We start from the raw sequence: 20,791 nt of genomic DNA on the forward strand, positions 1-20,791 counted from the left end.
TTTCATTAAAAATAATGGAATAAAATTACCCCTTGACATTGTAAGTTTCAATTACGTCTGTGTCTTCCCTCCATTTGGAGGGAAAAACAGGAACCATTATCCATGCACTCTGCCGCCCAACGCCACAATGGGAACATTATCCAACACTGGCTTCTTACCAGGAATGGCCCCGAATGCTCTGAAACGGAGGAGTGGGGAAAAGGCATGGTTTTATTAAGGGAGAAGTGGCCCTGCTAATAAAAAACGTAAGGAATGAAAATACTACAGCATTTGGTGGTGGCAGTGGAAAGTCAATAAAATGGGCAGCGTAGAGAAACTAATACAAATAAATATAGCCATGATAAATTACCAATTTTTTAAGGGTTCAGATCATTTCAGCAGATTTCATTTTCCTCTTGGTTCATTAAGATAAACGGCTTCCATTTTATTTGAAACGATTGCCTTTATAATGGAAGTTCTAGTGGATGGGGCTTGGTCCATTTTGCCTAAATCTGCATAATAAGCTGTGAAGAACCAAACTCCGGGGCAAAACAAGGATCTTGTGTGGAAACGTACTTTGGAAAAGTGTTAATCCCCACAGCAAATATAATAATCATGCAGGCAGAGTTTCAATATTTGGAAAACCTGTGACTTTAAATCTTTAGTCTACTTGCAAAAAAAGAAAAATGTTAGTTTAAAAAAAAAAAAAGAGGAAACTTTAGTTCAAAAAAAGTCACGAGTCTATTCAAACCCTTAAATGCTAAGTGGAAAATGTTTCTAATCACCTACAAAAAAGAAGTGCCATAAAGCGAAGATCCAGAGTAGTTTCCAGTTTGTAACTGAGCAGCCCTTTTGTGAGCCTTTAAAGGCAAAAACATTTGTACTTTTCATGATTAGCAGAATAGCCATTACTCTGAGTCCATTGACTGGGGACTTTGCTCCGCTTAAATTCATGCTCTGACTTGGAAAGCCTTGGCATTATTCAGCAGAAATTCTGCCAGCACACACCTTCTTATTCTCATGCATTCGAAGCATTGTAAGGAAACTTGACCCAAGTAAGAGAAACTGGAGAGGAGGCTGCAAAGGCAGCTGGGGCCTGAAGGCCGTTCCCTGCTGACTCAGTGGAGAGCCCGCACGGCCGCTCCTCGGGCTTCTTTTGCTGCTGTGGGGTGTGGGCTCCTGTCCACCGGCTGCTACGTCCCCGCGGGATGGGGCAGGCTGGAGGATGTCGCTGATACAACTGGAAAGCTGACCGTGCACACCACCGTCCCCACTCAGCGGTACTGATGAAGCTCCAGGTGACCCATCATGCCTCCTGGACAATGTCCAAACACAAAACAAAACCCCCAAATTCATGGGACAACTTTTTTTTCCCAAGAAGCTACAATCTAAGACATACCTCTGATTTTGACACACAGTGACATGTGAAACAAGCCTGTCTGCTGGGTTGTTTCCTTTCATTCCTACATTTCTCATCTAAAATTTGGAGGAAGGACTCGGTAGGTACCCTGCTAAGCCAGAGAGGAGCCGCTGGAAGGCGCGTGGTGAGTGGCATGATGCCTAACACAGAGGCACGGCATTCCGGGTGGGTCCAGAGTCCCACATCTGGTCCAGAATGCACGTGAGCAGCCTGTGGGTTCACAGCTTCTGAAAACGTCTCTGAGCAAACGAATTTCAACGCACGAGCTTCCTTACTAGAGAGCTATTGGGTATCCTGTGCCAAGCAAAATGGTTCCTCTTACTTTTAAAGAATCAGGGATTAGGCCGGGCGCAGTGGCTCATGCCTGTAATCCCAAAACTTTGGGAGGCCAAGGCAGCAGATCATGAGGTCAGGAGATTGAGACCATCCTGGCCAACATGGTGAAACCCTGCCTCTACTAAAAATAACAAAAAATTAGCCAGGCGTGGTGGCGCACACTTACAGTCTCAACTTCTTGGGAGGCTGAGGCAGAGGAATCAGTTGAACCCAGGAGGCAGGGTTGCAGTGAGCAGAGATCACACCACTGCACCTCAGCCTGGCAACAGAGCAAGACTCCGTCTCAAAAACAAAAAACAAAAAGAATCGGGGGATTAGTGGGCATGAGGCACTGAATTCCCAAGCCTATAAATAGAATTATTCAATAATCAACTGTTTTTAAAAAGTTAGCATCACAGAATGTTTTAGAGTCAGAAGCTATTTCCAACATCATCGTCTTCAAAATTCTTCTCCTTAGAAAAGGCATCAGAGGACCAGAGAATGATTTGCCTGAGCCAATTTGGATCTAGGAATAGGACCCTGACTCTTAAACCATTCCCAGCACCTACTTCCTTCCTCTACCGACCCCTCTTCAAATTGAAAAAAAAGTCTTCCCTTCTAATCAAAAAACTTGTAATATACAGAAAAAATCGAATAATAAAACCTACACATGTATCCACTGCCACCATTCACAAATGTTGGCATTTTTTATCTGGGAAAATATTTTCTAAAAGAAACCAAATATTGTGTAAAATTAAAACTGTGATGTCCCTAGCCACACAGCCAGTATCAGGCCTGGGGTGGGGATGCGGGAACAGGTCCACGTTCTATCACACGCCCTCCCCACTTAGAGCCTGACAGCTCATTGTTTGGTTCCTTTGTGCATTCTCTAGATTTTGTTCTGGTAGATCCACAATGGGGAGAGGACATCCCTCCAAATGCCTACTCTATCGACTCTCACCACCTGAAACATCGTGTTCTCATTAGCATTTCTGCCTAGTATCCTCTTCAGAGATTTCAGACTCTCAGAAATAACAGACCACGCTGTGGCTACAGCAACTGCTCACTGACCTGCCCCTCAGTTTCACGCTCCAGGGCTTCAGCCCCTAGCGAGGTCCTCAAACACCCTCCGGCTCCTTCCGCCACGGAGGCCTTTGCTCTCCACGTGGAATGTTCTACTTTTCCTGCAGATCCACGCTCAAACCTCACTTCCTCAGAGAAGCCTTCTTCCAGCCTGTGCTTCCTCTGCCGGATGCTTCTACAGGGCCTCAATTCTTTCCCTCATATCTCCGCTTTGGTTCACACCATGCATTTAACAGTAAGTCATTTTCTCCCACTACAGGAAAGCCCCAAGTCTACAGGCTAGGGCTGGTTTGCTCACCACTGTGTACCAAGGTCAGTACCATGGCTGGCACAAAAGACGCTCAGAACATGATTGTGGAATAAATCTCAGCGACTCTTACTTCCTACTGCTCACATGCATCTACTTAAATCCTCTTAAGTCTTTTAAGTAAGAGTAATTTCTTAAAAAAAGTTTAATTGCTTTTCTTTTCTTTTCTTTTTTTTTTTTTTTTGAGACTGGGTCTTGCTGTATCGCCCAGGCTGGAGTGCAGCGGTGCAATCTCAGCTCACTGCAACCTCTGCCTCCCAGGTTCAAGTGGTCCTGCCTCGTCTTCCCAGGTAGCTGGAACTACAGGCATGCAACACCACACTCCGCTAATTTTTTGTATATTTAGTAGAGCCGGGGTTTCACTGTGTTAGCCAGGAAGGTCTCAATCTCCTGACCTTGTGATCCACCCACCTTGGCCTCCCGAAGTGCTAGGATTACAGGTGTGAGCCACCGTGCCTGGCTTTCTTTTCTATTTTATTTGATTCTTAAGATATGACAGTCTTTTCTCCCACCCTCATCACTGTCAAAGCTTACTGTTTTGGCTCCACAATGTTTGGGGATCAAGAGCTGCCTCTCTTTTAGGCTGCTGGTTCATTTGCTCATTCATTCGTATGAACAATCATGTGTTGGGTGCTTGGTATATGTCAGGGGAAAAAAACTGCTGAAGATTCAGGAGGCTCTCAAAATGTGCAGACATTTCCTGTCAATATCTTGTGCAAAGACAGTCTGCAAGATAGCGCTCCAAAAGCAACTTCCATTATCTCCGTTTAGCTACATTTTTATAATTCTGAAAAACAGAAGAGCTAGGCTTGCTCTTGGTAGAAGCAGCTGCAGCTTCTTAATCATATCCATTGTAGATGATTCTGAGAGAGGAGCCGCCCCATTAGATAAGCTATTGCTTTTCCCACGTACACTGGTATGCAGGCCTTCTGAGTGCTGAGTTTTAGTGTTTTGGTGGATATCTTCTTACCAAGGTGCTACCTTGCTACCAAGATACTTGTGCATAGGAATTTACTCTTCCTTAACCCTGCAAACCCTCCCTAGGGATGCGGGGCTGCAATACCATCGGTTGTAACTGAATTGTCCTATTAATCGAAGAAACAAAATAAGACCTACTACATGAGCTCTGCTTACAAAAGAACCACTCCAATCCAAATTCCGAAGCTCTCTGAAACTGTGATTGCTTATCCCTGAGCTGTTTTCATGTCAAGCAAAGAATGGCAGTCATCCATAGTCTATAACAATTTAACAGTCATTAACAGCATAAGCGATGCCCTCATGTGTCCACCCCTTTGCTGCTAATAAACTGCTCCTTCCTCATAGAAGGTTCACTGGAAACAACATTAAGTAACGTAGACTGGTTGGCTATTGTTCCCATTTCACAGATGAGAAAGCAGAGGCCAGAAGGGGAGTCTGGTGATTGGTCCAATGCCGCTTAGCCGTCACACAGGGAAGTTCAGCTGGAAATGGAGGCCTCCAATTCCGTGTATGTCCCTTCCTTCTGCCATCTGACCTTCGTTACTGAAGTTTACTGAATAACCTGGGCCCCAGAGAGATTTGGGGGATTACAGAAGGTAAACATTGGTTAGTCTCTGTCCTCAGGAGATTTGGAAGGAAGCTAGATAAAGAAACTTGTAGTCAGCCAGAGACGTGCTCTCTCTCCCTTCTCTAAAATAAGGTGTGTGTGTGTGTGTGTGTGTGTGTGTGTGTGCGTGTATAGAAATACTACCTGTGACTTGGAAATGGGGAAGCTTCCAAAATGTGTTTTTAGCCCAATCTTTAGGTCAAAGAAGGCCTCTGTGGGGCCTAAAAGACTCCATATTCCCCTTCCCAGTTCTCAAAGGGGAGCCCCACAGCACCCAGCTGGTGGAGAGGCCTGTGGAGGAGGGGCAGCTGAAGCTTGGTCACTTCCGACGTGTTCTAAAGGAAAGAGGCCCTGGGCCCACGGCTTCAGCCCTGCTCACACCAACACAAAAGAGCCCTCACAACACACCTCGGGCCCTCACTGAGAGCTCGCCCCACTCTCCAGCCTCCCCAGCCGGAGCCGGTTCTCAGGAGTGGCATTCCACTGAATTCCTTATGGGATTTGGGAGTTTACGTTCCACCGCCCACCCCCTCCACAGCACTCCAAAGTCTCCTCTTGGCTTTGAAATTTCATCTCAAGGCAGTGGCCTTTCCTGCTAGTCAGGAGGACTCCCCACACTTCAGGGCAAGTCTTCCCAGGAGGGGCCTGCTTCTCGCTGCTAGCTAGAATAAAGATCACTCTGGTTGTAGAACTCTGCCAGGAAGCCTTGGCTATGCTAACTCCACTGGGCGTGGGCATGAGCTCCAGGAGGAACCCTGCCCCTTCTCCAGCCCCATCTCTGCCCCCCAGGCCAGGTGAGCAGCCACAGACAGAGCTAAGGATGGCCTTTAGTGGACAAATATAGATCCCTTGCTGCAGTCCTGAGGGGTCGCCTGTGGATTCTAAGACAATTCAACCATTTCACCAGAAAAGGAACTGAGGGTCAGAGAGGTGGAGCTCTTTCCCCAAGGGAACACAGCCGGTAAGAGGAGGAGCCATGGCCGGAACGTGGATCTGTTTCCTGAGGTGGCTTCTGTGCTGGACGTCCGCCCTCAGTTCAATTGCCCTCCCTCCCCACCCCCCCGGGACCCTTCCTAACTCGAGGCTGCCCTCGAAAACTTCCTTGCAGTCCACTGTTAGAGAACACCCCCAAGACAGGGTGTTCCCCTGAAACTGGAACCTCGCCACATCTTGATCTGAATCAAGAACCTTATTTTTTCTTTTTCTTTTTTTGAGACGGAGTCTCGCTCTGTCACCCAGGCTGGAGTGCAATGGTGCGATCTCAGCTTACTGCAACCTCTGCCTCCTGGTTCAAGCAATTCTCCTGCCTCAGCCTCCTGAGTAGCTGGGACCACAGGTGTGGGGCTAATAAGTAGCTGGACTACAGCCTGGCTAATTTCTTGTATTTTAGTAGAGACAGGGTTTCACCATGTTGGCCAGGATGGTCTCCATCTCCTGACCTCGTGATCCACCCGTCTCAGCCTCCCAAAGTGCTGGGATTACAGGCGTGAGCCACCGCGCCTGGCCAAGCACCTTATTTTTAAAGGACTATGGCTTACGTCTGCATTTTAGTCTGTTAGAAATTTATTTCTTCTCTTGTGATCCTGTGAAAGATACATGATTCTTCCTGAGAAAACTCTGGTTCCAAAACCTCCAAAGATCCGCCAAGCACATTTGAAAACCCTGCAGTCCTGGTAGAAAGGCCTCATTATCTTGGTTACATGTGTGTGTCACTGTCACAGTCTAGGAGCAGTGGCTGAAAACATGCTGAGAGCCATCCTGATCACAAGCTTGACGGGGACTACATTTCACCACAGGATTTTATTTGGTTTGGTTCTGACTGAAACCTGTTTTCAGCTCTCCGTCTTGGTTACAGGGGACCAAGTCACTCCTTCAGGGTATCTGTGGCTTTCCAAACAGCACACCGTATCCCTCGGGTGGTGGTAAAATGAAACCGGGTAGCAGCAGCAGACTAGGCTGCAGGGAGAGCGTGCACGTGTGTGTGCGGGTGTCAGCACATGCGCGCGGGTGTCAGCACATGCGCGCGGGTGTCAGCACGTGTGTGTGTGTGCGTGCGTGGGTGTCAGCACGTGTGCGCACAGGTGTCAGCACGTGTGTGTGTGCGTGCCGGTGTCCGCACGTGTGCACATGCAGGAACATGTGAGGTTTTCAATGCACATGAGAACCCCATGCACCACTAATGGGCAGCGAAAGTCTGCTTTTCACAGACCACAGGGAAATAAAGCTTCTCCGTATGGTTTAACTTTTAATTCACGTCTTTCATCCATGTTTAAATTTTTATAGCACACGCGTGCTAGATGTCAGGGTCTACATGTACATGAGAACCCCAAGCACCACTAATGAGCAGTGAAAGTCTGCTTTTCACAGACCACGTGGAAATAAAGCTTCTCCCTGTAGTTTAACTTTTAATTCAAGACTTTCAATCACATTTAAATTTTTACACAGGTCCCTTAGTATGAGGAGTTTGGTATTCACTCCCAAAGAAAGAGTGAATCCTAGGTGTGGTTATGACCTTGACTACAGAATCAAGACAAAAGATGTGTGGCTCTTCCTAAGGCCGCTCCCACATCGCAAATTGCAATCTGTAGGCCACTAACCTTTAATTCCACACTGAGGGAGGAACTCTGAGAGCGACCAGAGTGTGTCAGCATGGGCGTTCATCTTAAATGAACCCAGAAGCCACCACCCTCTGACTCTGCCGAGACAGCAGGGACACCAAACGGTATCTGTTTCCTGCGGAGACATCCACAGAGAGCAACTGCTTCTCCCTCTGACACTTAACGGCACGATGTCTCTCCTCAAATCCCAGAAAATAACATTTAAGAACATTTTCTCTTACACAATTAATGTCTCACTGCCTTGGGACATCTTTTATTGATATCTGCTACCTATACTGTTACTTAATGCTTTAATGGTTTATAAACAGTGGGTGCTCAATAAATATTTTTGATCCAGGTTAGCACAAATCAGCTCACGATTATCTTGGAAAAGACCATTCACAGCTCATTTTTAAACCCTTGGTATTGTCTTAGGGTGTGTCTATGTTGTCCGTTGTTAGGCTCTTAGGAAATTAGAACGCCAGAATGCACTTCAGTATATTCTGTAAACTCTATTATGAAAGTCAATCTGTAAAGGGAAAGATCAGGCAGTGCGCGCCCAGACCGAAGAGAAACAACGTGGAGCTGATCACGCAGAGGCAGGAGGCACCTCACTCCAGTAACCACCACGCGGTGACACAGTCCACAGAAACCTTATTCAGTTTTTGCTCATAACAGAGAGAGAGAAAAAATATATATATGTCCCTTTTCTATCTATGAGTCTTTGTTTTGACTGCAGGAAAATGTCTCAACCCCCACATCAGGTCACTTCTGGAGCTGACTATAAAAATGTATCTGGGCTGGGCGTAGTGGCTCACACCTGTAATCCCAGCATTGAGGAGGCCGAGGCGGGCGGATCACGAAATCAGGGGTTTAAGACCAGCCTGACCAACATAGTGAAACCCTGTCTCTACTAAAAATACAAAAATTGGCTGGGCGTGGTAGTGCACACCTGTAATCCCAGCTACTTAGGAAGCTGAGGCAGGAGAATCGCTTGAACCTGGGAGGCAGATGTTGCAGTGAGCCGAGATCCTGCCACTGCACTCCAGCCTGGGTGACAGAGTAAGACTCTGTCTCAAAAGGAAAAAAAAACAAAAGTATCTGTTAGAGGGGTCTCCAAGAACAGGCTCCCCTTAAGGAGCAGATGTCACTTTGTCACCCCACCAGACCCTTCCTTCCTGGCCAAGGACAAGCAGCTACAGAGGACTCTTGCTCTGACAACCACAGGTGCATGTCTCTGGCGTCAACGCCACTCCCCATGGGGAATGAAATGCTTCGTTTTATGAGTTATGTTTATTTCATGCTTGCAGGCAGAGAAACAGAAGACATGACCCACTTAGGAGGGAAGCACCGGGATGCTTCCTAAGCCGGGGCGGCCTCCTCTTCTGCAGTGCCCATGTCTGTCTGTGTCTCCTCCACGTCACACAGGCCTCGGTCCTCACTAAGCTATTCCACTCACCTCTTTCTTCCCGTGCCTCCTCACCCCAAGTATCAGGCAAACTTGTTGATCCGTTTAGACTTCATTGTCACCCTGCTTGTCTCTTCTTTCCCGCACACCAGAGCTACCCAGAACTGCAGTGATGCCCTTCCCAGGCAGGGTCACGCTTGCTGCGGCCGTGTTAGAATGTTTCCTAAGCAGGATTTGTGATGAGGGCAAAAGCTGGCATCAGCAAGACATGTTTTTGTTTAGAAGTCTCAGTAGACATTGCAGAAAGTTAACTATTGCTGGGTTCTTGCTTGAATAAAATATACTGAAAACTAGGGCAATAAAATGGATTTCCCCCAACCTATCCCATCAAAATAGTTTTTATTTTAAAATAATACATAAGAACAAATATTGTATGTCTCCACTTATCTGAAGCCCCTGAAATAGTCAAATTCATAGAGCCATTGTTAACGGGGCAGAGTTTCAGTGTGGGAAGACGAAAAAGGTCAGTTGGTGGTGGACGGTGGTGACGATCGCATAACAATGTGAATATACTTAATGTCACAGAACTGCATGCTTAAAAATGGCCAAGATGCTAAATTTTAGGTCATATATATTTGCCACCATAAAAAAAAGAAAGAAAGAAAGAAAGAAGGCCAGGTAGGGTGGTCAAGCCTGTAGTTCCAGCACTTAGGGAGGCCAAGGCAGACAGACTGCTTGAGCTCAGGAGTTCAAGACCAGCCTGGGCAACACGGTGAAACCCTGTCTCTACCAAAAATACAAACATGAGCCAGGCAGGGTGGCACGCACCTGTAATTCAGCTACTCGGGAGGCTGAGGTGGGAGGATCTCTTGAGCCTGGGAGGTTGGGCTGCAGTGAGCCATGATCGTGCCACTGCACTCCAGCTGGTGTGACACAGCAAGACCCTGTCTCAAAAAACGAGAGAGCGGGCGAGAATCCCACACTGCCAGAGTTACTCCTCTTAACCTGTTCCGGTGGCTGCGCTCCTGCTTTGCGTTTTGGAGAGTGCGGTCATAAGGCCCATCAATGTTCAGGCCGGAGCCAAGAGGAGAGGGCCAGGAACCCAGGGTTTCTGTCTTCCAGTGACGGACAGGCCTCTATACACGTCACGAGGTATGTTTTGCAGGGTGGCCTCAGTGACAAGACCCCACTTTGCCTATGCCCGAGGCCTGCAGGACGAAGAACTGGGATGGGAAGGAAACTCAGAGAGAAACCAAACTCAGAGAAGGGGGAGGAGATGGGCAGGGAAAGCCCCCACACAAACCCAGCTCTTTGGTTAAACATCATCTGATTGCTTTATACCCACCTGAGTCAAATACCACCCTTCCTGACCTTCCCTCACACCTGCCAGGCCACACGTGAATGATCAGTTAGCACTGCTTCTGTGACACAGTATTCCGGGGCTGGGGTGGCTCAGGTCTTTTCTCAGGCTCATGATTTGCTTTCAGGCATTTTAATAGGATACAGCTTTTTCCTGCCGCTGTCGGCATGCTGTCTCAGAGAAATGGCAGTTACTGCCCAGGCCGAGGCTCGCCCCAGGCCTGGCCTAGTCCTCGCAGCTCACAGGGACACAAATCACCTGAGACGCTGAGGCTGGCCTTGAGTCACAGACAAACTCCGCTCTGTGCTGTCCAGCACCCCCAGCCAGCACCAGCCAGCCATGATGGGATTCCTATGTCCCAGGGCTGGACGTTTGATTACCCTTATTATCTTAGCTTGCTTTGGCTATAAATTTTATTAGTGGCCATAAAATTATCCATCCACAGCATTTGACTCAGTGACCTCTTGCAAAAGAGAATTCCACAACTGGCCATACACAGGGCCTAGGAGGGCTGCCTTTCCTTCACCCTCAATTTATGGCCCTACCTCCAGTGCTCTGCCCTGCAGGATGAGACTCTGCAAACAGAAGAGGCTGCTCGTGTTTCAGGATTCTCATTATCGGGGCTCAGATCTGGCCCCTCAGCACCTGATAACTGTTTTCTTTTATCCTTTGTGCTGCTAGAAGGTAAAGGGGCAGGCCGCCCGCCTGCTCCAGGAAGGGCGAGATGCAGACAGGATTCAGCAAAGGGCCAGCTGCATGTCTCTTTGGGGTTCCTCCCTTAGAGTTCTTTTATTTTCTTTTTCTTTTTCCTTTTTCTTTTTTTTGAGACAGAGTCTAGCTCTGTTGCCAGGCTGGAGTGCAGTGGCGCAATCTTAGCTCACTACAACCTCTATTCACTACAATCTCCGCCTCCCGGGTTCAGGCAATTCTCCTGCCTCAGCTGTGCAAGTAGCTGGGACTACAGGTGCACGCCACCACGCCCAGCTAATTTTTGTATTTTTAGTAGGGACAGGGTTTCACCATGTTGGCCAGGCTGGTCTCGATCTCTTGACCTCGTGATCTGCCCGCCTCGGCCTCCCAAAGTGCTGGGATTACAGGTGTGAGCCTCCACGCCTGGCCCCTCCCTTAGACTTCTTAGTTCCAACATGTGCAGCTGAAGGTAGAGATCAAACTATTTAGGAGTCTCCTACAACAGATGACACGGTCCTACCAGGAAGTCTGTAGCATTTCCACAGAGGCATGTGAATTCACCTTGCAGGAATGCTGAATCACTTACTCCTCAGCTCTGCTTTGGGGAGTGTTTCCAGTGACACAGTCAGTGCTGCATATGGAAACAAGCAGAGCAGCTGTCATGATGAGATCAGCTTCAGCCTCAGAGGCCTTTGAGGATGTGAAATCAGGTGGCCTCATTCATCATCATCATCACCATTGCCACTTTTGAGCACTTATCGTGAGACAGCTTCTGTTCTAAGAGCTTTATGTGTGTTGCCACATTTAATCCTGACAACAGATCTGTGAAGTAGGCTCAACTGTGATCAAGTAAGAGCTTCAATTCTGTCTGACAGCTGGCAAGGCCCTGAGGCAGGTAAGGCCGGGACTTGGTGTCTGGCTGTTCCTGAGTTTATACTGGGCAGCCCACATCACCCAGCGAATGTACAGCTCAAGGAGGGCTACCCTCTTCAGAAAATGTGCTAACAGCAAAAGATTTTATTTCAAAAAAAGAATCATTTGAGGCCAGGTGTGGTGGCTGACACTTGTCATTCTAGCACTTTGGGAGGCCGAGGCGGGTAGATCATCTGAGGTCAGGAGTTTGAGAACAAGCCTGGCCAACATGGCAAAACCCCATCTCTACTAAAAATACAAAAATTAGCCAGGCATGGTGGCACACGCCTATAAGACCAGCTGCTTAGGAGGCTGAGACAGGAGAATCACTTGAACCCAGGAGGTGGAGGCTGCAGTGAGCCAAGATGGCACCACCACACTTCAGTCTAGGCGATAAAGCAAGACTTAGTCTCAAAAAAAAAAACTAAAAAAAAATCGTAAGAATCATTTGAATAAGTGATCATAATTAGGATTATTTGAATAACTGAGCACAATAAGCTCTCTCTAGCCAGTGTTTTGTGATGTTTATGATCAAATAAAAATAAAATAAAATGGTCTGAATCTGGATGTAATTGATTTCACTCTCAATTTCCAACTCAGAAAACTCAGACTGAGTAGTCAAGATGAAATCACAATCCTAATCAACTCAACCCTCATGTCAGGGTCGGACCAGAGGCTACTCCTAGGCCAGCTCCTGTGTACAGAATGACCTGGGGGCGGCTCTCCTACTGGAGGAAGGCGACCCTTGTTTCTCACCCCCAAATAGTGAACCAAGAGCCAGTGCCCCAGGAAGCAAGTCTTGACTACTTGTTTCCTGCACTGAGTGATCACACCAGCCCGCCCAGGACTCCAAGCCCGTCCTTATGATATCAGTGTGATGCCGTGGACCCTGTCAGTGCAATCCCAAAGCCTAAAGCATGTCTGGCTTTACAGCTGCCGCTCGCCCGTCTCTCTGCAAGTAAAGGGTCAACCCCAGGGCCGTAGGGACTATGTCTGTTCTCCTCAGTATTACCAGCACAGGACAGTGTCTGGATACAGAATATATCTAACAAATACATTAATTCGTACATGAATTAACAGATACATGCAAATGGAGATGAACTCCACTTAGTCGGGATGGGGTTGTTGGAGTTGTGTTTGTTTCTAAGGGATAGAAGCTTGTTTTCACTTGATTTTGAGCATTGTGAATAGGGTACAGAAAGCTTTATTGAATCAACAAAGAGGTTTGAGCATATACGTCATTCAATATAGTGGTAATAAGGCAAACTGCTGGAGCTGGGAAGAAAGAAGAAGAAGAAAAACAGAAGCAGGGTACATAAAGAGATGAAGGGGGGGCGAACACCAGTAATGGTCCATCTCAGTCAGTTTGAGGGTGAGCCTGCGACAGGCATGGCTGGACAGCTGTAGAATTCTCTGGAATATGGGCAAGTAATCACAGGAATCCTGGTTCCTGGAGTGGAGAAACCAAGCCCAGAGGCAAAAGTCCCCCGCCCTGCCCTGGTTCTGCCCCATACTGGACATGAGTTTCAGCTGCACTCAGAGCTCTGGTGTGCTAGAAGATGAAATGTACAAACTGACCAATTTAAAGATGCCTGTCACAAAATTGAGCCATCCTCTTTCTTTTATCCATTTAAAAAACAGACTTGGGCTGAGTGCACTCTCACACCTGTAATCCCACCACTTTGGGAGGCCAAGGCAGGCAGATCACTTGAGGTCAGGAGTTCCAGAACAGCCTGGCCAACATGGTGAAACCTCGTCTCTACTAAAAATACAAAAATTAGCCGGGCGTGGTGGTAGGCACCTGTAGTCCCAGCTACTTGAGAGCCTGAGACAGGAGAATCACTTAAACCCAGGAGCTAGAAGCTGCAATGAGCCAAGATCGCACCACCGCACTCCAGCCTGGGCAACAGGGCAAGACTCTGTCTCAAAAAAATAACAGTAAATTATAGAATAAAATAAAAAACAGACCTAACCTTTGAAGAAAAGAGCTTGGAATTTCTGCCTATTGAATACTTGCTTTACGTAAGTTTTAAGAATGGCGTTGTTCGTTAGTCATGCTGCCAAGGGGAAGCACAATCAGATTAGGAGGCCGAACACTCGATTAGCTGAACTGGTGCAGCGTTTAATTCTCATACAGATCATGGCCTTTTCCATCTGCGGTTCAGCCGCCATGTCTTTCTTGTCGGGAAAGGTCATCATCATGCATCTCTAAGCAGTCCCTTCCAAGGGTCTATGTCACCTACATTCCCAAGTTTTTCACTGAAGTCTTGGCTAATGCTTTGGAGGCTTTCAAGGAAACCAGCAGTGCATTATACCTTGGGCAACCCCACATCACAGCCGCGAAGGCGATGCCTAAACTGGAGACAGGCTGGACCAAATCAGATTGTCACCAAGTGCCTAGCAAAGGGCAGGTCAGGCAGCGGGCCCCGGTCAATGTGGCGTCATTAAGTGTTAAGAATCAATTCTGGGGGCTGGGCGTGGTGGCTCACGCCTGTAATCCCAGCATTCTGGGAGGCCAAGACAGGTAGGTCAGGAGCTTGAGACCAGCCAGGACAACATAGTGAAACCCCGTCTGGTGGTGCACACCTATAATCCAAGCTACTTGGGAGGCTGAGGCAGGAGAATGGCTTGAACCCGGGAAGTGGAGAGGTTGCAGTGAGCCAATATCATGCCTCTATACTCCAGGCTGGGTGACAGAGTGAGACTCTGTCCCCCACCCCCCACAAAAAGAACTAAATCTGGGTTCTGGGCCTGGCTTAGTGGGAGCAGCATGGGAAGCTATGGGTAAGTCATTTCCCCTCTCTTAGCCCCAGTTTTCCCCAGGGAGGGGACCTTGTGAGACTGCCCGTGCGATGGCCGCAGGGCATGCTGCTGTGTCCCCAAAGGCCTCATCACGTGTAAAGCAGGAACCGTTCAGAGATATTCCCATGTATCTCTAAAATATGCTCCTGACTTAACATTTGAGTGGCCTCTGTGCACAAACAAACATATCAAAAATCACAAAACACAAATTCCCTGCCAAAGTGGGAAAAAATTTCCAAACTGTCAATGGTGAACAAGAATTGTTTTGTTTAAGAGTCAGCTGCTTGCTCCAGAGTGAGGCAGTGGCTTACATGGTCCCAGTTTTGACCTGACATCAAACTTTGTATTCTGTTTACCAACTGCATAAACACCAAATCCTGCACAACTCAGAAAGCAACTTTTTAAAAAATGGAGCTGGCAAAGTCCTCAGATCTATTCTAGGCCAACTTCCACACGTACACAGGAAGACGCTGAAGTCCAAACTGGTGGGCTGAGCTATCTCGACTCGCACACCTAGTTCACGCCACAGCCAGTTAATTGTGGCACTTATTCATGCATGCCAAATATATAAATTGGCTAAAAATACAAAATTAGCCAGGCATGGTGGCACGTGCCTGTAAGCCTAGCTACTTGGGAGGCTGAGACAGGAGAATCGCTAGAACCCAGGAGGCAGAGGCGGTAGTGAGCTGAGATCACACCACTACACTCCAGCCTGGGTGACAGAGCAAGACTGTGTCTCAAAAAAAAAAAGAAAAAAGAATCATTTAAGAATCATTTGAATACATGATCATAATTAGGATTATTTGAATATATATATTGAATATATATATATTTATGTATTATTTGAATACACATATATTAAAAACCAACAAGAGGACAGCAGAACTCTGAAATGACTGAAAATCCTAGAAGCACAGAAAAAGAGTCTCCGCAGGTTAGCCATAAACCAGGGGCTCAGTTCTACCCGAATGAGCAGCTGTGGGACCTTGATCAAGTCAGTTAGCCTCCCTGCATCCTCGTTTGCAAAATCACAGATCTGTCATAAGGAATATTAACTAAAAACACTCTCAGCCATCTCTCTCCTCTGATAAAAATGGCTTAAGAATCAAAACCAATGCTCTAAAGCCTCTAATTGCAAACCCTCACACGGCTAAGCAAACATTTGCGGGCTGGTCTTGTGAAGATATTTGAAGTTGTTCTTCTGCCTATTCCCTTTGGAGTTCAGGATCCCTTACTCTATAAGGCTGATAATCTAAACCTTCACATCATTCCCACATGTCCAGAATTCAAAGCACAGCTTGTCAGGGTTGCTTACTGGGAAACTGTTTCATTAATCCTAATTAGGACTGATCCTAATCTTGTCACCAGACCCATAACAGACTTTGCATCTAATGGTTTTCTAAACTGGTTTACCCAATGCATTTGGATGGTTAATAAAATACGCTTATTTACATGTGTGTGTTTTTCTTTTCTATTTCACTACTAAAAATGCCATTAAGAACGCTTTAAGAAGTGTAGTAATGTTTTGACTATTCTCTAAGTCCTTCCTAAAACCTGAATTCTCAAATTTAGGGATACGTAAAAATCCTGGACCTCAGGAGAGGCAAAACTAAGCTCAAATTATTTTTTGCTGTTGTTGGGTTTCTTAAAGTCTGTACAATGTTGTGATCACCTCCCTGCTTTTTGCTTCATTTGCACAAAGACAAAGCTCTTCTGTGCAAGTTGACACCAGAGAACTGTAGAATCTGATTATGTCTTCACTAAATAAATATTCTGCTTTTTTCCCCTGTTGTGGCTGTAACATTCCATCCCGTGTTCTAATTTCTCTGGTTGGTGGTTCTGCTCAAATTTCTCCTCTGTTCATTTAAGATGCTGGTTTTCTCTTCTATTCTGCCTGCTATGGCATTTCCCAAAGCTTGGCTATACTTTCCACTTGTTAGAACTTTAGAATATGGGTCAGGCCTGGCAGAGTCAACACCAACTAGCTTATTGTGAGCATATCTAACTAGATTCCCCGAGCTAATAACCAGAGCCAGCAAGGTTGGCATTCCCCAACACATCAGGATCCCACAGCCCCGAGGGCGCTTTATTCTCAGAGCTGGACTCGGAGTTCATCTCTTCATATCTGCCCTTTTGTTACAAACCTTGAGTCCCTGGAGTCTGCTATTTTAAACAGAGCCAACCTTTTGGGATTCTTGTCTTTCATACACACTTGAAAAGCTATTCATCTAATCCTGAGTTAAAAGACTCTATGCTACATTAAAAAAAAAATCAGTCTCGTCGGCATTTCTCAAAAATGAATTGTCTCAACAACCTTTTGAGAGAAAGCAGCAACATCTCAGATAAGCCTGTCCCTTCCCTACACTATCCCCTAAACCACGATTCTACCACTGGTAAAGTAATGTTGAGGTTTGCGGTGTTTCCACGTATGTAGGGCGATGACACAAAACCAGCAGCTCTCAGATCCAGAGTCTAGAATCAACCAGGCCATCTCCGAAAAGCTGCCAGTGGCCCCAAACTGCAATTTTTGATACAAACTGAGAATACATAACACTTGCAGTAAGCCCATGTTAGCATGGACAACAAGATACCCACTCTGAAAGGTCAGTTTCATGGGGGCAGGAAATCTATCTTGCCTTTAGAGGGACTTTTACTTCCCTAAATAGTACCCTTGGAGTCAGTACTGAAAACTATGCTATTTGCATTTCTACGGGGCTTGCCACCAGCAGAATTCTAAAACATTGGCAAGAGTGAATCATGTACACGCTTTGTAGTTAGCTTAAGATTTCGCAGAGGTTTTTCCCCCCTAGAGCCTGAGAGGAGGCCAAAGAAACACACACACACACAAACACACACCCGTGCACACACATACCCATGCATGCACGCACACACACACAGACATCAGATCTGCTCTTCCAACAGGGAGGAGGCTCAAGTCGTGTTTTTCAGAAATAATGAAAACCACACCTTTGGGGAAAGAATGCAAAGAAATAGCTTATGTAATATATAAAGACACATTCGGGAATCAGTAAATATGCCCACTGAGGAAATACGTAGAATAAAGAACCTCAAATTAGTCCTTAAAGGAACACATCCAAAAAGTGGGGCTGGGGGCTATGGAACTTCTTCCTTCTATAAACCTTTAAGAACAACACAACTAGCCAACTGGGCAGGGTGGTGTGCTCCTGCAGTGCCCGCTGCTTGGGAGGCTGAGGAGGGAGGATCACTTGGGCCTAAGAGTTTGAGTCCAGCCTGGATAGCATAGCAAGATCCCACCTCTACAAAGAAATTTTGAAAAAATTAGCCAGACATGGTGGCACACATCTGTAATCCCAGCTGCTGGGGAGGCTGAGGCAGGAGGATCACTTGAGCCCCGGAGTTCAATGCCGCAGTGAGCTATGATTGTACCTCTGCACTCAAGCATGGGCAACAGAGCAAGACCCCTTTTCTAAAGATAAAAATAAATACAACAGGCCAGCTGTCTAGACTTTAGTACAGACTTATCAAAATGAGATGTCAGATGCTGGGCGGAAAACTCTTCACAGCCATGAGTTTTTTTGATGTACAAATACAACTAAAGTCTAGATTCTAAACCACTATAACCCCTAATCACTATGTTGTAATTTCATTAATGTCCCAGACTGAGCTAGCCCAGAGTACACCTACTGTGTGCCAAGCTTCCACTTTTTTCAGTTGATTTCCATCTGAGGCAGCCTTCAGCGTGACATATCTGTAACAATCCTACGTCTTTTATTTTTCAGTCTCATTCAGCTGAAAATATGTCTTGCCATGGTGCCCCTGTGTCCATTTATACATGGCCGACCCTGTATCCTAATTTGGGCTCAGGGACCGCGCTCACGCTAGTTCACAGACTGTCAGTTTGTAACTAGCCATCGGGAAGGAAAAGGCAGTATTTATGAAAGATGCTTTATCTCCAAATTCTAGAAAACCTTCCCTCCAATCCAGGCCACCATGGGAATCGCCTGCCACATCCAAGGGTCAGACATAAAAAGGCGGCAGTGGGAATGAGAGGCGTGGGCTCTGTGTCCAGCAAGCCTGCCAGACCCGCAGACAGGAGGGGCTCGGATGAAGGCACCCCGTTTAAAGGAACTTTGTTCTGTTTGTGCTTTGTTTAAATCCCAGAGTGGGAGATGACCTACAATAAGCCACTTGAACCTTTTTTCTCTGTAATTCTCCAGCTGAAATACAGTAAGCGGGAGTTCTTTCAATAGCAGTTATGCATGCCTTTCAGAGCTAAATGAGAATACTCCACAGCGACCAACGTGGAGAACAGCAGCTCAACAACAGGCTGAGGGCAAGCCAGTCCAGCCTCTCCCTACTGCCGCCCCACCAGGCCTCAGGGAGCCCACAGGCCAGGGGCCCCAGCCCTGGAAGTGCTAACTCTCTCCTCCCCGCTGACTGCTCCTGTTTGCACTGTGTGTGTGTGTATGTATATGTGGTTTTTTTCTTGAGATGGAGTCTCACTCTGTCGCCCAGGCTGGAGTGCAGTGGCATGATCTAGGCTCACTACAACCTCAGCCTCCCAGTCTCAAGCAATTCTCCTGCCTCAGCCTCCTAAGTAGCTGGGAATACAGGCATGTGCCACCACCTCTGGCTATTTTGCGTGTGTGTGTGTGTATTTTTATTAGAGATGGGAGTTTTACCATGTTGGCCAGTCTGGTTTGGAACTCCTGACCTCAAGCAATCTGCCCGCCTCGGCCTCCCAAAGTGCTGGGATGACAGGCGTCAGCCACCGCGCCCAGCCTGCTGTCTGCACGGTTGCTTATCTATTGGAACCTGGAGTAATAAGAACAAACTCAGCTAAACGAAATTGGTCCTTTGTTTGCCATTATCATAAAAATTTTATGTAGGAACTAATAAAAACATGCTTTACATGTGCAGTTACATGGGTTCACACGGGCAATAATATCCAGCAAGTTATATCCATAAATTCAGTTATAGACACTTAGGAATAAATATTTTATCTTTCCCAATGTTTTTGCCTATTGGAAGGAAGCTGTGAACACAGACGGTTATGGCGGATCTGAGGCTTCTAAGGGCCCTCATGTCTCCCTGGATGCCTGTGGATAATTTTCACACTTCTTTAGCCCCTTCAGAACTCTATATTAATCAGACCTCCAATTCACATAAATGGAAAGCTTTTTACAACGCTTTCAAAAAACAAGTTGCTTTTGAAGTGAGTTCAGGATTTTCTTAGAATTTTTTAAATTAAACAAAAAGATTCCATTCTCTTCTCAACTGGGACCTTGGGGCAGATTTACAACAGATTTAATTAAAGAAGCTTTAATGAAATCCAAACCTAACCAAAAAAAAAAAAAAAAAAGGATCACTGGCTATTCAGCTTCCCCTTCAGTAACTTACTCTAAAATACACTGAGTTAGGTGCTTTTTTTGTTTGTTCTGTATTTTTTTTTTCCTCCTAGAGCTGAGCTTTACAACAGAAATACAATGAGAGCCACAAATGCAAACCACATAGGAAATGTGGGGTTTTCCACATCAAATAAGTAAAAAGAAACAGGTGAAATTAACTTTAATAACATTTCATTTAACCTCATATATCCAAAATATTATCATTTCAACATGTAATCAATATAAAAAAGTTACTAATGAGGTATTTTACATTCTTTTTTAATGTACCAAGCCTTTGAAATCTAATGTGTATTTCATACAGACTAGTCACGTTCAGTTCAGACCAGCCACGTCTCAACGCTCAGTAGCCACATGTGGCTGATGGCTCCCAGAAGGGATAGCAGGGGTGCAGAGAATCCTCAACTGGCCAAAGAAAAGGTAACTTCAACGACAACAACAAAAATCTCACTATCTTCGCCATTGTTTTAAGCCCTGTGGGCATACCTCTCTCGGGTTATAATTATGGATTTAGAATATCAGAAACTCAGTAAATAGTAATGCTATATGCCATTTTAAGAGTCCAATTTTTTCTCGTCCATAACCCATGGTAAAATAGGTGAAGGTAAAGTAAATCAGGTGAAAAGACAAATACTTAGAGCAGCCAAAAAGAGAACTACGTCCAAGTTATCAGAGTCACATTAGAAAATCGTACCAATCCGAGGCAGGGCACCGTGGCTCACACCTGTAATCCCAGCACTTTGGGAGGCCAAGACCGGCAGATCACATGAGGTCAGGAGTTCAAGACCAGACTGACCAACGTGTAGAAACCCCGTCTCTACTAAAAATACAAAATTAGCTGGGCATGGTGGTGCACGCCTGTAATGCCAGCTACTCAGGAGGCTGAGGCAGGAGAATTGCTTGAACCCAGGAGGTGGAGGTTGCCGTGAGCCGAGATCATGCCATT

General features: G+C 46.3%; 1 protein-coding gene across 1 annotated transcript in view; it reads right to left on the reverse strand.

Moving 5' to 3' along the window:
* KIF26B (kinesin family member 26B) overlaps positions 1 to 20,791 on the reverse strand; it is a 555,192-nt gene that overhangs the window by 287,644 nt on the left and 246,757 nt on the right. The window lies entirely within an intron of this gene.

Source organism: Cebus imitator, unplaced genomic scaffold, assembly GCF_001604975.1.
Source record: "Cebus imitator isolate Cc_AM_T3 unplaced genomic scaffold, Cebus_imitator-1.0 Scaffold75, whole genome shotgun sequence".
NCBI classification, from domain to species: Eukaryota; Metazoa; Chordata; class Mammalia; order Primates; family Cebidae; genus Cebus; species Cebus imitator.